Source organism: Tachyglossus aculeatus, chromosome 3, assembly GCF_015852505.1.
Source record: "Tachyglossus aculeatus isolate mTacAcu1 chromosome 3, mTacAcu1.pri, whole genome shotgun sequence".
NCBI lineage: Eukaryota > Metazoa > Chordata > Mammalia > Monotremata > Tachyglossidae > Tachyglossus > Tachyglossus aculeatus.
Window position 1 is genome coordinate 17,591,131 of NC_052068.1, and position 14,669 is coordinate 17,605,799.

At 42.9% G+C, this 14,669-nt stretch overlaps 1 non-coding gene across 1 annotated transcript; it reads left to right on the forward strand.

The window, feature by feature from the left end:
- Window positions 1-2,020: 2,020 nt before the first annotated feature.
- LOC119925973 lies at window positions 2,021-2,158 on the forward strand. The gene has a single exon (XR_005449893.1). It is a non-coding gene; the product is annotated as a small nucleolar RNA SNORA7 (small nucleolar RNA).
- Window positions 2,159-14,669: the final 12,511 nt, after the last annotated feature.

The following is a 14,669-nucleotide window of genomic DNA, read 5'->3' on the forward strand; positions in this document are numbered from 1 at the left end:
GTGAGAAAGTTTGGCACCTTTGCAACCTGAGCCCATGAAAACACAGTAGCACCCCTTTCCTGGCCCGTTGCATTTGGGGGGAGCACTGTTCTGATCACAATGGTCTTTTAGACTGTGAGCCCACTGTTGGGTAGGGACTGTCTCTATGTGATGCCAATTTGTACTTCCCAAGCGCTTAGTACAGTGCTCTGCACATAGTAAGCGCTCAATAAATATGATTGATTGATTGATTGATTGATTAAGAGGGGAAATGTATATCTTAGTAAAGGTAGTATTTATTGGGCACCCACTGGATGCAATACACTGTACTCAGTACTTGAGAGGTAGAAAATAAGTGACACATTTGTTTTGCACATAGTAAGCACTTAACAAGTACCATTATGATTATTCCCCACCAACAAGGAGCTAACAGGGGAGACAGACATAGAAGTATTTATGGGCAGAGTAATCAAAATGCCCGCCAGATGTATATGTGAGTTTCAGCAGGAGTGTGGATGCTTTGTGCTTAGAAATCCACACTCTTTCGCCTGACTATGACTAGCTAAGGTGCAGTCCCTAGACCTAGAGAAACTATCTTTGAGAACCCAAAGGCAGCAGACAATAGTCAATCAATTAATGAAATTTATTGAGTACTTGTTATGTACAGACCACTGTTCTAAGCACTTGGGAGAGTACAACAGAATAAGTAATGAGAATAATTGTGTATTTGGTAAGCGCGCTTTAGTAGTGTCAAGCACCACACTAAGCTCTGGGACAACTACAAGATAATCAAGTCCCACCTGGGGCTCACAGTCTAAGTAACAGGGAGAAAGAGGTATTGACCCTCATTTTCCAAATGAAAGAACTGGAGGCCCAGGTAGGCTAAGTGACTTGCCCAAGGCCACCCAGCAGGTAAGCGGAGGAGCCGGGATTAGAACCCAGGTCCCCTGTGTCCTAGGCCTGTGTTCTTTCCACTAAGTCACACTGCTTCTCTAAGCAGACACCATCCCTGCCCTTAGGACTTTAGCAGGACTACTGTGCCCGTGCCTGTTTTATAAGCTATTTCATAAAGAGTGTGATCATATGAGTGACTTATGCAAAACTGTATGGTTATCTTTGGGTCTTCCATCCTCTTGTATTCTCTTAATTCACCCAGTATGGATAGCTGCAGGTAGATGCTGAGGATGCCCTAATGAATCACTGGTTGTCAATTAGGATCCCAGGTTTTTAAAAGCCTTAGTGTCAGAATCAATGTGCATTCTCTCCCTTGCCTTATAAAGAGACATTTATTGAAGGTGACACACTCCTTTTTTTTTTTAAAGAATCATTCGTGATTTTCAAAAGATCAAGAGGGCACAAATAGATTTAACAGTTCATTAGATTTGGAGAGCAAGGTGAAAATTGTGATGTACTGTGGTAACACATCAAATAGGTGGTTTAGCTAGATAAGCATCATGACCCAGCGGAAAGAGCATGGAACTGGGAGTCATTCATTCATTCATTCAGTCGTATTTATTGAGCACTTACTGTGTGCAGAGCACGGTACTAAGTGCTTTTAAAGTACAATTCAGCAACAAATAAAGACAATCCCATCCCAACAATGGGCACACAGTCTAGAAGGGGAAAGACAGACACCAAAGCAAGTCAACAGGCATCAGTCAAAAGACCTGTGTTCTAATCCAGGCTCTTGCCTAGTGTCTGCTCTGTGACCTTGGGCAAGTCGCTTAACTTCTCTGTGCCTGTTACCTCATTTGAAGTTGGGCGTTATGAATAGAGCAAGGGCCTGAGAGTCATGGGTTCTAATCTCGGCCCTCCACTTGCCTGTTGCATGGCCTTGGATAAGTCATTTCACTTCTCAGTTAACTCATCTGTAGCATGGGAATTGACACTGCGAGCCCCAACGTGGGACAGGTATTGAGTCCAACATGATTTGCTTGTATCCACCCCAGTGCTTAGTACAGTGCCTGGCACATTAGTGACTACTTAACAAATACTATTATTATTATTATTATTAAAATTAATAATGGGTATTAAATCCTAGACCCTTTCAGGATCTCACCTGGAGAGTTTCCAGTACTCTACCAGTCTCGGCTACAGGAGGGAGAGTCAAGCAGAGGCCTACCCACTCCATTCCTAGCTTGGGCAGTGGCTAGCGAGTGGAAGGCAATCTGCTACAAGTTCAAAACTCACCTATGCTTGGCAGTAGTGACATAGGAGAGGGTTGAGGGCAGAGACTCAAGTTTACTGCGTGAAGGGAAGCAATGGTAAACCACTTCTTCCATACTTTTACCAAGAAAAGTCTACGGATACACTACCAGAGCGATTGCAGATGGAGTTGGGGTGTTCTGGGAGAAATATGTCAATGGAGTCGCTATAGGTCAGCAACGACTCGACAGCATAAGGCAATAATTAAATCCTCCTCCCTCATGCTTAGACTGGGAGTGCCATATGGGACAGAGACTGATTAACATGTATCTTCCCCAGTGCTTAGAACAATATTTGGCACATAGTAAATGCTTTTGGGCAGGGACTGTGTCTGCTTATTGTTATATTGTACTCTCCCAGGCACTGCAGTGCCCTACGCATGGTAAGCACTCAATGAATATGATTAAATATTACGTGGAATTTTCAATTATAGCTTCTGAAGGAGGCAGAGGAATCTTGATGCAAAAAACTTATGTCACATGATGTGCATAGAGCTATAATTCTATTTATTCTGATGGTATTGACACCTGTGTACTTGTTTTGTTTTGTTGTCTGTCTCCCGCTTCTAGACTGTGAGCCTGTTGTTGGGTAGGGACCATCTCTATATGTTGCCGATTTGTACTTCCCAAGCACTTAGTTCAGTGCTCTGCACACAGTAAGTGCTCAATAAATATGATTGAATGAATGAATGAATCAATCAATCAATCAAATTTACCTGAAGTGGTGATGGATCTGAAAAATGAGCCCCTTTTTTCTGATGCACCAAAATCCATTTAGTTGTAATCTTAAAGAAAAGCTTGATGTAATTTATCTCCTTCACCGAAACCCTGAGACTGGAGAATGCTTCCTTACTGAGGCAGCAAGCCAGCTTTAGATGAGGTTTTGAGGATTTGCAAATGGTTTTGGCCCCTAAGAAATGTCTCCTCATGAGGGATGAGATAGATATCCTTGTGCCAGAGAGCAAAAGAAATGAACAGAAACCCAAAGTACTGATCCTCCACCCTTCTTAAGCCACAAACCCAGGATCCTTTGCCCTGTGGCAGTAAAAGAACATAAACATTCATTACTCCATTCGGTAGCTTTTTTTTCACTTTCTTCCATACTTTTCTCTCTTGCCTACTCTTTTGGGGTTCATCTTTCACAATCCCAATGTGACTTTGATGCTTCTCCCTTCTCTCTAACTCTACTCTTTACGGTTGTTCAAACAGAAAAGAGATGTCATTTCCTTCACTTGCTCATTTGTTTCTTTCACCCCTTATAGCATATGCCTAAGGACTGGTTGTCCTTTTCCCTTTCCTGAGAGCAAGGAAGCCTTCAGGGATCTATGTCTCTTTCCCAGATTCAGAGATTGCTGCAGCTGTTCCCTTTGGTTCTTTCCTCTCTTCTAACGACAATTCCAAATGCTTACAGACTTTCCTCCTCTCTCCTGTTGGAAACGCCAATCAGCACAGCACTGGGCCCTACTTATTCGGCCTTTGAGTAGCCCACTTAATAGGAAACGGAATTTAGATTTGTTTATCTCTGTACTCTGAGGCAAACTTTGTTCCGGGGAAAGAGCGAAAGAGCGTCCTCTCTTTTTTAATTATGGTATTTGCGAGTGTTTACTATGTGCCGGGCACTGTACTAAGCACTGGGGTAAATATAAGATAATTGGGTTGGACATAGTCTCTATTTCATGTGGGGTTCAGGCTATTAATCCTCATTTACAGATGAGGTAACTGAGGGATAGAGAAGTTAAGCTTCTCTTTTTCCTTGCTCACTCTCCCTTCTACACCATCCATGCACTTTGATCTGTGACCTTTGGACATTTGATATTCACTCCACCCCCAACCCCACAGCACTTCTGTACATATCTTTAAATCATATATTATAAATTACTTATTCATGTTAATGTCTGTCTCCCCTTCTAGACTGTAAGCTAGTTGTGGGCAGGGAACGTCTTCTAATTCTTTTCTTTTGTGTTCTCCCAAGCACTTAATGTAGTGCTCTGCATATAGTAAGCACTCAATAAATGCGATTGACTGATTAAGTGTCTTGCCCAAGGTTACACAGCAGCCAAGTGGTCAGCGCTTAGAACAATGCTTGGCAGATAGTAAGCGCTTAACAAATACCATTATTATTATAATAATAATTATCATTATTATTATTATTAGAGCTAGGATTAGAACCCAGTTCCTTTGAATCCCAGGCCTGTACTCTTTCTACTATGCCATCCTGCATCCCTGTCTATGACCCAGGTTTGAATTATTGCCCTAAAGTTTAGTAGAGCTAGCCTCTGAAATAACTCTGGGAATGGCAGTGATGAAGTCCCTTTTAAGCACTGATTCAAAGTGAAATAACTTTCTTGTCAGAATTCAAGGTGAACGATACGGCTATCCTACAGATAATAATAATAATAATGGTATTTGTTAAGCGCTTACTATGTGCCAAGCACTGTTCTAAGCGCTGGCACTGTTCTAAGATGGTCAGAAGAGAAGCAAGTGTGACCTTTCTGACACTTGGGTTTTATGCTCAAGCATCATTGTTGATGGAATCCATGATTTGAATGTCACAGTAGTGTATGGAGAAGCTGTGTGGCTCAGTGGAAAGAGCACGGGCTTTGGAGTCAGAGGTCATGGGTTCAAATCCCAGCTCTGCCATTTGTCAGCTGTGTGACTTTGGGCAAGTCACTTAACTTCTCTGGGCCTCAGTTACCTCATCTGTAAAATGGGGATTAAACTGTGAGCCCCCCGTGGTTCAACCTGATCACCTTGTAACCTCCCCAGCACTTAGAACAGTGCTTTGCACATAGTAAGTGCTTAATAAATGCCCTCAATATCATTATTATTATTATTATTATTATTATTATTATTATTGCAGACTTGAATCAAAAACATGGAATGATGATAGTATTTGGCAAGTGCTTACTCTGAGCCAAACATTGTACTGAGTACTGTGGTAGAGCATAGATAACTAGGTCTGACGCAGACGCTGTAACATCAGAAAGACTGAGTATTGAATCCCCATTTTACAGATGAGAAAATTGAGGCACAGGGAAATTAAGCGACTTGCCCAAGGTTACATAGCAGGCAAGAAAAGTGGTGTTTCCTAGTGGAGAGAGCATGGGACTGGGAGTCAGAAGGACCTGGATTCTAATCCCAACTTCACCAATTTTCTGCTGTGTGACCACTGGCCGGTCACTTTAATTGAATTTAATTTAATTTAGAGAAGCAGCGTGGCTTAGTGGAAAGAGCGGTCCTGGGAGACAGAGGTCGTGAGTTCTAATCCCGGCTCCATCACTTGCCAGCTGTGTGATTTTGGGCAAGACACTTGATTTCTCTGTGCCCCAGTAATCTCATCTGTAAAATGGGGATTAAGACTGTGAGCCCCAAGTGGGACAACCTGAACACCTTGTATCTACCCCAGTGCTTAGAACAGTGCTTGGCACATAGTAAGAGCAACAAATGCCATCATTATTATTATTATTACTTCATTTCCCTGTGGCTCGGTTACTTCACCTGTGAAATGGGGATTAAGACTGTGAACTCCAATTGGGACATGGACTGTGTCCAATCTTGTATCTACTCCAGAGCTTAGTACAGGGCCTGGCAAATAGAAAACACCTAACAAATTATGTAAAAAAAAAAACCCTGCCTTCAAATCATCTCTACTTGCATGTACCACCAACACTTCAAATTTAACGTATCCTTTGTTTTCAAGAAAATTACTAAACATTGGCTTCAGGGTGAGTCAATGTACATCTCTCTTTTTACATACATTCTTCTCTCTGCAATTTCATACTCTTTGCCCCCTAGCCCAATTTTCTACCCTATTTGTTAGCCTCCAATCTCTGATCTACTAATCATGAATTTCTCTCTGCACGGGATTCTCCTCCTTCCAAAAACCTTTCCAAATACAACCCACCCCCACTTTCAAAGACCTTCTAAAAACGCATCTTCTCCAAGAGGTTTTCCTCTTTATCCCCGCCACTGACTAGGTCATACTATTAATTAGCCCCCTTTGTATTCTTGTGTATCTCTGTTCATTATTGATTTATTGAATTATTTAATGGCTTTCTTTAGTTTCTATTACTTTGTAGCTACTCTACCAATTGACATATTGCCTTTGTAAGTATTCTGCTTCTCTCTCTTCTTAGATTGTAAACTTCCTCAGAGGTAGGGACCCGTGTCATTTCTTTCCATTTAATGTTATCAGCGATCTAGTACAAGTCTGTGCACACAAGTAGTTGATGATGATGATGGTGACAATCTTTTCTTCTTGGCAGTGCGCTTAGTACAGTGCTCTGCACACAGTAAGTGCTCAATAAATGCGATTGAATGAATGAATAATGGATAGAGCACGGTCCTGGGAGTCAGAAGGTCATCGGTTCTAATTCTTCTAATCCTTCTAGACTGTGAGTCCGTTGTTGGGTAGGGATTGTCTCTATCTGTTGCCGAATTGTACTTTCCAAGTGCTTAGCACAGTGTGTTACACAAAGTAAGTGCTCAATATATATGATTGAATAAATGAATAATTCCAACTCTGCCCCTTGTCTGCTGGGTGACCCTGGGCAAATCACTTCACTTCTCTGGGGCTCATTTACATCCATTGTAAAATGGAGATTGAAACTGTGAGCCCCACATGGGACAGAGACTGTCCAACCGGGGTTGCTTGTATCCACCCCAGTGCTTAATATAGTACCTGGCACATAGTAAGTGCTTTACAAATACAATTATTATTGAGGAAAGTGGAGTAATAATAATTTATGGCATTTGTTAAGCACTTATTATGTGCCAAGCACTTTTCTAAGTGCTGGGGGGATACAAGGTGATCAGGTTGCCCCATATAGAACTACAATCTTAATCCCCATTTTACAGATGAGGTCACTGAGGCCCAGCGAAGTTAAGTGACTTGCCCAAGGTCACACAGCAGACAAGTGGCGGAGCTGGAATTAGAACCCATGACCTCTGACTCCAAAGCACGTGGTCTTGCCCCTAGGCCATGCTGCTACTCTAGGCAACACCAATCAATCAGTCAATCAATCATTGATATTTATTGAGCACTTACTGGATGCGGAGCATGGCACTAAGCACTTGGGAGAGTGCAGTACAACAGATTTAGCAGACAAAATCCTACCTGTCTCACAAGCCCATAATCTCGACTCTCATTCAACAGACACATTCTATCTTTTACCAAATCCCGTAGGTTCTACCTTCATGACATTTCTAGAACCTGGTCCTTCCTCTCCGTCCAGATGGCTATTACGTTGTTCCAAGCACTTATCACATCCTGCCTGGTCTACTGCATCCCTGACTTTCCTGCCTCCTGACTCTCCCCTTTCCCGTCCATACTTCACTCCGCTGTCCAAATTAGTTTCCTAAAGAAAACATTCAGTCCATTTCTCCCCACTCCACAAAAATCTGCAGTTGTTGCTCACTGATCTCTGTCTCAAACATAAACTCCTTTCCATTGACTTTATGGCTCTCAATCAGCTCTCCCCATCCTAACTCACCTCACTACTCTCCTGCTGCAACCCTGCCCACACAATTGCCTTCTCTAATGCAAACCTTCTCACTGTACCTCAATCTCATCTATCTTTCCACCAACCTCTGGCCTGGAAGGCCCTCCCTTCTCTTATCCGACAGACAATTTAAAGCCTTATTGAAGGCAGATCTTCACCAACAGGCCTTCCCTGACTAAGCCCTCCCTTCCTCTTCTCTCATTCCCTTCTGCATCACCCTGACTTCCTCCCCTTATTCTTCCCCTCCTTCCAGCCCCATGGCACTTATGTGCATATCTGTAATTTATTTATTTCTATTAGTGTTTGTCTTCCCCTCTGGACTGTAAGCTTGTTGTGGGCAGGGAAGGCCTGACTGATTTAGTGAGGAATCAGGGGAGAATTCCAAGTCAGAGGACCAGGTCTTTGGGCCAACACTCTTTCCTCTGCTTCAAGCACAGAACCTAACCAGCCCAAAGAATAATAATGATGATGTTAATAATGCTAGTACTATTTATTAAGTGCTTACTAGATGTCAAACACTAAGCTAAGATCTGGGGCAGATGCAGAGAAGCAGCATGGCTCAGTGGAAAGAGCATGGGCTTGGAAGTCAGGTCGTGGGTTCTAATCCCGGCTCTGCCACTTGTCAGCCGTGTGACCTTGGGCAAGTCACTTCACTTCTCTGGGCCTCAGTTACCTCATCTGTAAAAGGGGGATGAAGACTGTGAGCCCGACGTGGGACAACCTGATAACCTTGTATCTATCCCGGTGCTTAGAACAGTGCTCGGCACATAGTAAGCGCTTAACAAATACCATTATTAATATTATTATTATTGTATTGTACTGCACACAGTAAGTACTCAATAAACATGATTGACTGACTACCTTACCTGGATGTGTCCTAATAAAACACAAGCTACACACTTCATTCCTCTAACCCATCAACCCAGCCTATTCACTGCACCTAGATCTTATCTATCTTGCCACCGCCTTTTTGCCCACATCCTCCCCCTGGCCTGGAACTCTCTCCTCCCCCTTCTGTCTTCTCCCCCTTCCTATCTGACAGACCACCGCTTTCCCCACCATCAGAATCCTCCTAAAATCACATGGCCTCCAAGAGGCCTTCCCAGTTTAAGCCCTTATTTCCTCTAAGCACTCTCCTTTCTGTCTCATCTATGCATGATCTGTACCCCTTAAACATTTGCTATTCATCCCACCCTTAGCTCCACAGCACTTATGTACATATTATTTTATTCTGCCATTTTCCCCAATCTGTAATTTATTTTACTATCTCCCCCTCTAGACTGTAAGCTCCCTGTTGGCAGGCATCGCGTGTACCAACTTTGTCATATTGCATTGTACTCTCTCAAGTACTTAGTACAGTGCTCTGCACATAGTAAGTGCATAATAAATAGTATTAATCGATTAAAGAGCTAGTATTCTATCATCAGGGCACCTACTGAGAGTGAAACACTGCTCTAAGCAGTTGGAATCATGCAACTGGAGCCAGACACAGAATAACTGCCCTACAGAAGGTTAATGAATTGATGTATTCATAAATAGCAGGAGCAGGAAGAAAAACAAGGATATAATGGGAAGTAGCAGTAGTGGATCAGAATTGGTCAGTACGTTATAAAAATAAAATTATGTGTATGTACATAAGTGTGGTCGCATAAGTGTGGCCGCACTAATTTCTAAGCAGCTCTGACTAGTGGAAAGAGCACTGGCTTGGGGTTCAGAGAAACTGGGTTGTAATTCTGGCTTTGCCACTTAACTGCTGTCTGATCACGGGCAAGTCACTTTGCTTCTCTGTGCCGTAGTTTCCTCATCTGTAAAATGGGAATTCAACACCTGTCTTCCCTTCTACATAGACTCTGAGCCCCATGTGGGACAGGGACTGTGTCTGATCTCATTATCTCGTATCAGCGATTAGTACAGTGCTTGGCAAATGCCATTATTATTTTTATCATTATTGATACTATTATTATTATTATCATTATTATTGTCATCTCTTGAAGGGCAATATGAATTATAGGATTCATTGGTGAGAGGATTAGCCTTGGGGAGCATTGACACAGATGACAGTCTTGGTCTCCTCCTCCTCCTCCCCACATCTTCTCAACACCCTCCATCTGGAACCTTTTCCTGTGCCTCGATCGCACCTGTCTCGCCGCTGAGCCCTGGCCCTCATCCTATCTCTGCCCTGGAATGCCTCCCTCCTCAAATCATCCAGACAATTACTCTCTCCCACTTCAAAGATGAGCCCCACTATTCTTCATCTCTCACTCCCTTCTGCATCACCCTGACTTTGCTCCCTTTGCTCTTTCCCCCCTCCACACCCCACAGCACTTATGTATCTATCTGTAATTTCATTAATTCATATTGTTATTTGGTTATTTGTATTGATGTCTCTCTTCCCACCTCTAGACTGTGAGCTCGTTGTGGGCAGGTATTTTCTCTCTTTTTTATCAGTGGCTTGCTGTGGTTCCTAAAGTATTTCACTTCTCTGTTTGGAGTTTGTTCCTTCAGCGGATAAATGGTCAAAACAAGCCCTTCCCCATTCATGCTTCTAAGAGAAGACATTACAAATAAATGTCTAAGATACAGTTTGAGATCCATAGAGGAAATCTGGTGTGTCAACACAGGGAATGGCCAGTCTAGTAATCTGGTAGTCAGCCGCAGCGTTCAGACTGTGTACAGTTTTCTGTTTTCATCCACTGTTTTCAGTCACTCATAGCATACTGAAAAATGATTCCATGGGGATAACATTTCCCACATTTGGCTTCAACCCCAAAGTGAACTTATTTGAATAAGGTTTTCACTTCAGGAAGGCCTAATTTTTGATTTAGAAGCTCCTGGAAAATAAAAACTTGCTTATTTTTCAAAGTACTTTCAGATTGCAAATTTTACCTTCAGAAAATTCTAAAACAGCTGAACTTTAGCACATTTCTACCTCTCCTAAAGAAACTGTTCTGGGGTAATTTTGAAATTAAATTAATAGTCTTAAAAAGTGAACCCTTACTCTAAAAGCTGACTGGAGTATCACTGATGCCTAATTTGCCGATGGAATTGATTTCCATTGGGTGGAGTGGAGGGCCGCAGATACGCAAGGAATCTATATTTGAGAGCTGGGTAGGTTAATGACACTGTTGCATTATGAAAAGTATTAGAGGCATATTTCCCTTTCTCTTTTGGTTTAAAGAACTCTGAAGAAATCAATCAGGGAAGTCAGAAGTAATGTAAAGTGAAAGATAGGAACATAAAGCTTCAGCAGAGCTAAAATTACAGCTTGAACCAAAATTACTCAGATTGGACAATCCATACTTTAGGCTTTTAGGATTGAACATAGTTTATTCTTTAGCCCATGTAATGGATGTGAGTGAAGGTTACTAAGAAAAGTCATAACTTTTGCATTTCCTGGCTTTTAGGGGTTTAAATGTCTAGTCACAAAGTTGCATTCCTGCAGGGTTTTCCAGGGTGTTTGTACATATTTGTCGATGTGAAACCTACGCACCGCATTCCTGACCAGTTCTCGAAAACACACATGCTCGAAGACAATTCCAAGAGTCGATTCCTTGAGAAGTCGGCTTCTTGGTGAGATTTGTTTAATGGCGCCTTTATGTTAGATTGTTGACTTAACCACAGGTGGGGCCGTCAACCACCCCCCCAGTACACACACACAAACACAACCCACAGACATACACAAACACACACACACACACACACACACACACACACACACACAGAGATACGCACATCTCCTCTGCCCCTGTTGCCCTGTTGCTCCCTCCCCCTTTTCTGAAAGTTTTGAACCCTGACGCATAGATAGTTCATTTGTCTCCTGGAGGGTTGTTCCTTGAACAGGATTCTGACAAACCGGAATGTAAGTCCAGGTTTATTGGCAGGATGCCTGGGTTTTCTGTTTCTATAAGAGGCCTTTGCTTTCCCAAGCTTCTTGTCCCACTGGTAATTTTGAAAAAAGGCTCAGCAGGACCCTGGAAGTTCACAAAGCCTTCTTCATTCATAAGCAAGCTGCTTGTGAACCCCTGAACAGAACGCCTCTATCCATGAAGTCTTATTGACCTTCAAGCAGAGCACGCATGACAGAAAAAAAAAATAAAAATAAAAAGGGGGCAGAAAGTTTAAGGAAATAGACACATAGAGAACAAGAGGCCCACCAATGTGTTAGTAATGTCCTCAATGGGGAAACCCAGGGCATAAATATTCCAAAAAAGCCGGGTCGGTCTGCCTATAGCAGGGAACAGAAAGATTCCCAGCCCTGGGAACAACACATTTTGCATTCATAATTGCTGGTCACCAATTTTGCTCACCACTGACATTTTGAATCAATGAATCAGGAGATCTTGGAACCAAAATGATGACCTTACAGAAGCAGAGAAATTTTCAGATGGAGAATGAAATGGTCAATCAATCAATAGTATTTACTGAGCACTTACTGTGTGCAGAGAACTGTAATAAACACTTAGGAGAGGACTATTCAGTAGCTTACAGTCTAGTAAGATGACACTCAGAGTTTTCCTTTCCAAATCAGAATAGTTTGTTGGTTTGATATTGATTTTGGGGCCCACCCATTGGATGGGGAAAAATGCGATCCAACAATGTCTGACACTGGGACACTTATTTCAAAGTGCTGGCTGGCTCACCTGATGATCCTTGGGGTAGAAGGCGCTTTGAGTAGTTGGCCATCAGTGACAGTCAGAAACATCCAAAAAACAGACTGTGGGATGCCCTTCCTAATAATTAATAACAACAATAATAATTGTAGTATTTGTTAAGGGCTTACTATATGCCAGGCACTGTACTAAGCATTGGGGTGGTTACAAGCAAATTGGGTTGGACACAGCCCCTTCCCACCTGGAGCTCACAGTCTCAACCCCTATTTTCCAGATGAGGTAAGTAAGGTGCTGAGAAGTGAAGTGACTTTCTTAAGGTCATTCATTCATTCAATCTTATTTATTGTACACTTATTGTGTGCAGAGCACTGTACTAAGCACTTGGAACGTACAATTCAGCAACAGAAAGAGACAATCCCTACCCAACAATGGGCTCACAGTCTAGATGGTGCCATTTTTATTCAGAATACTGCCCAAATCCATTTGATTCTGCCTAAACCTAAGATCTTTCTCCGGGATACCCTGACCCCACATTCCTGCATTCCTCTCTCAGAGTCCTCCGAGCAAGGCTGTTACTACCAGGCATAAAGGCATCCAATGCCACATCTGGATCAAACGGGGGATAGATTTCCTGAAAAGCAGACAGTCATGTTTGAAGTCAGGTGACTGGCCATTAGCAATCAATCAATAGGATTTATGGAGAGTTTGTGCAGAGCACCATACTAAGAGTTTGGGAGCATACAACAGAGCTAATAGACATGAACTTGGAGTCTGCTGGCCAAAGCACCCCTTCTAAATACCCCCCAAGTGAGTTTTGGGCCTCCCAGAAGTGGTCTGAACCAGTCAAGAGAAGCAGAGCACAGGCTTGGGAGTCTGAACGATCTGGGTTTACATCCCAGCTCTGCCACTTGTGTCCTGTGTGACCTTGGGCAAATCACTTTACTTCTCAGCACCTCAGTGACCTCATCTATAAAATGGGGATTAAGATTGTGACCCCCATGAGGGACGTGGACAGCGTCCAACCTTGATTTGCTTATATCTACCCCAGTGCTTAGTACAGTGCCTGGCACACAGTAAGTGCTTAACAAATACTATAAAACAGAGCCTGAAATGAGCCCTGACCTGGGGATTCAATCAATTACCCTGTGGTATTTATTGAACACTTTCTGGGTGAAGAGCACTTGGGAGACTTCAGTACAAAAAAGGAAGTGTAGATGGACTATCTTGAATAAGCCATTTCATGTCTCTGTGCCTTAATCTTTCCTTCTGGTGTTCTTAATAATAATAACACTGATAATAATTATTATGATGATCATAACTGTGGTATTTGTTAAGCACTTATTATGTGCCAGGCCCTATAATAAGTGCTGGGGTGAATATAAGCAAATCGGGTTGGACATAGTCCCTGTCTCACACTGGCTCACAGTCTCAATCCCCATTTCAGATGAAGTACCTGAAGCCCAGAGCAGTGAAGGAACTTAGCCAGGTTCACACAGCTCACAAGTGGCGGAGCCAGGATTAGAACCCACTTCTGAGTCCCAGGCCCGTGCTCTATCTATTAGGCTATGCTGCTTCTCTGGTGGCTTTGACCTGGCCCAGGGCCAGTATGGATGGGGGATAGATGCACCTTGTAGAGGAGAGTAAGTCTGAAAAGACCAAAGCAGGATAGTCAGACTTCAGACACCAGCAATGTCTGCTGGGCTTCAATCTGCACCAGACAGTTGCGATCTTCGAGGAACCAAACCCTCTCCGTAGCTCCATACCAGGCTGGTAGCATTTGTTCCTGGAGAGTCCCTTACGCCCGATCACATGGTTTGGGACCATACTGCACTCTATCTTTAAAATATTTTTCCTGTCATCCCTGTTTTCATACTGTCCATTTCAGCTCGTTGTTCAGCAACTGCCTGGGAATCCTGCTCTCTCCCGGCCTTGCAGATGACATCCAGGGAAAGAACACAAGGCATCGGCTCTGTGCCGGTTGGCTGCCTGCATTCCAGACCCTCGTGGAAAGTGATTCTTGACATCTGGCGTGAATTACGGCCCCTAGGTAGACTGGGGGTTACAGGCAGGATTAAAGGTTTCTTTTCTGTTGTTTTAAATGCAGGTAAAATTCAGGCTTAAGTATCAAAAATTTCAGGTTCCAGCTTTTATTTTTCTGATTCACATACAGCAACACCTGCATGGCCACTTTCTCCTGGGTAACGTTATTCCATTTGGGAAATGATGATGCAAATAACTAAATGAAGAACCAAAATCACAGCTGCCTGCCGACTTACCCTAAATGAAGTGGTTTTGCCTTCCCATTGCTATCAGCCTCCAGCTTCAACCTCATATTTAACAATATCAAACTGTTAGTCCTGAGAGGTCAGCATTAT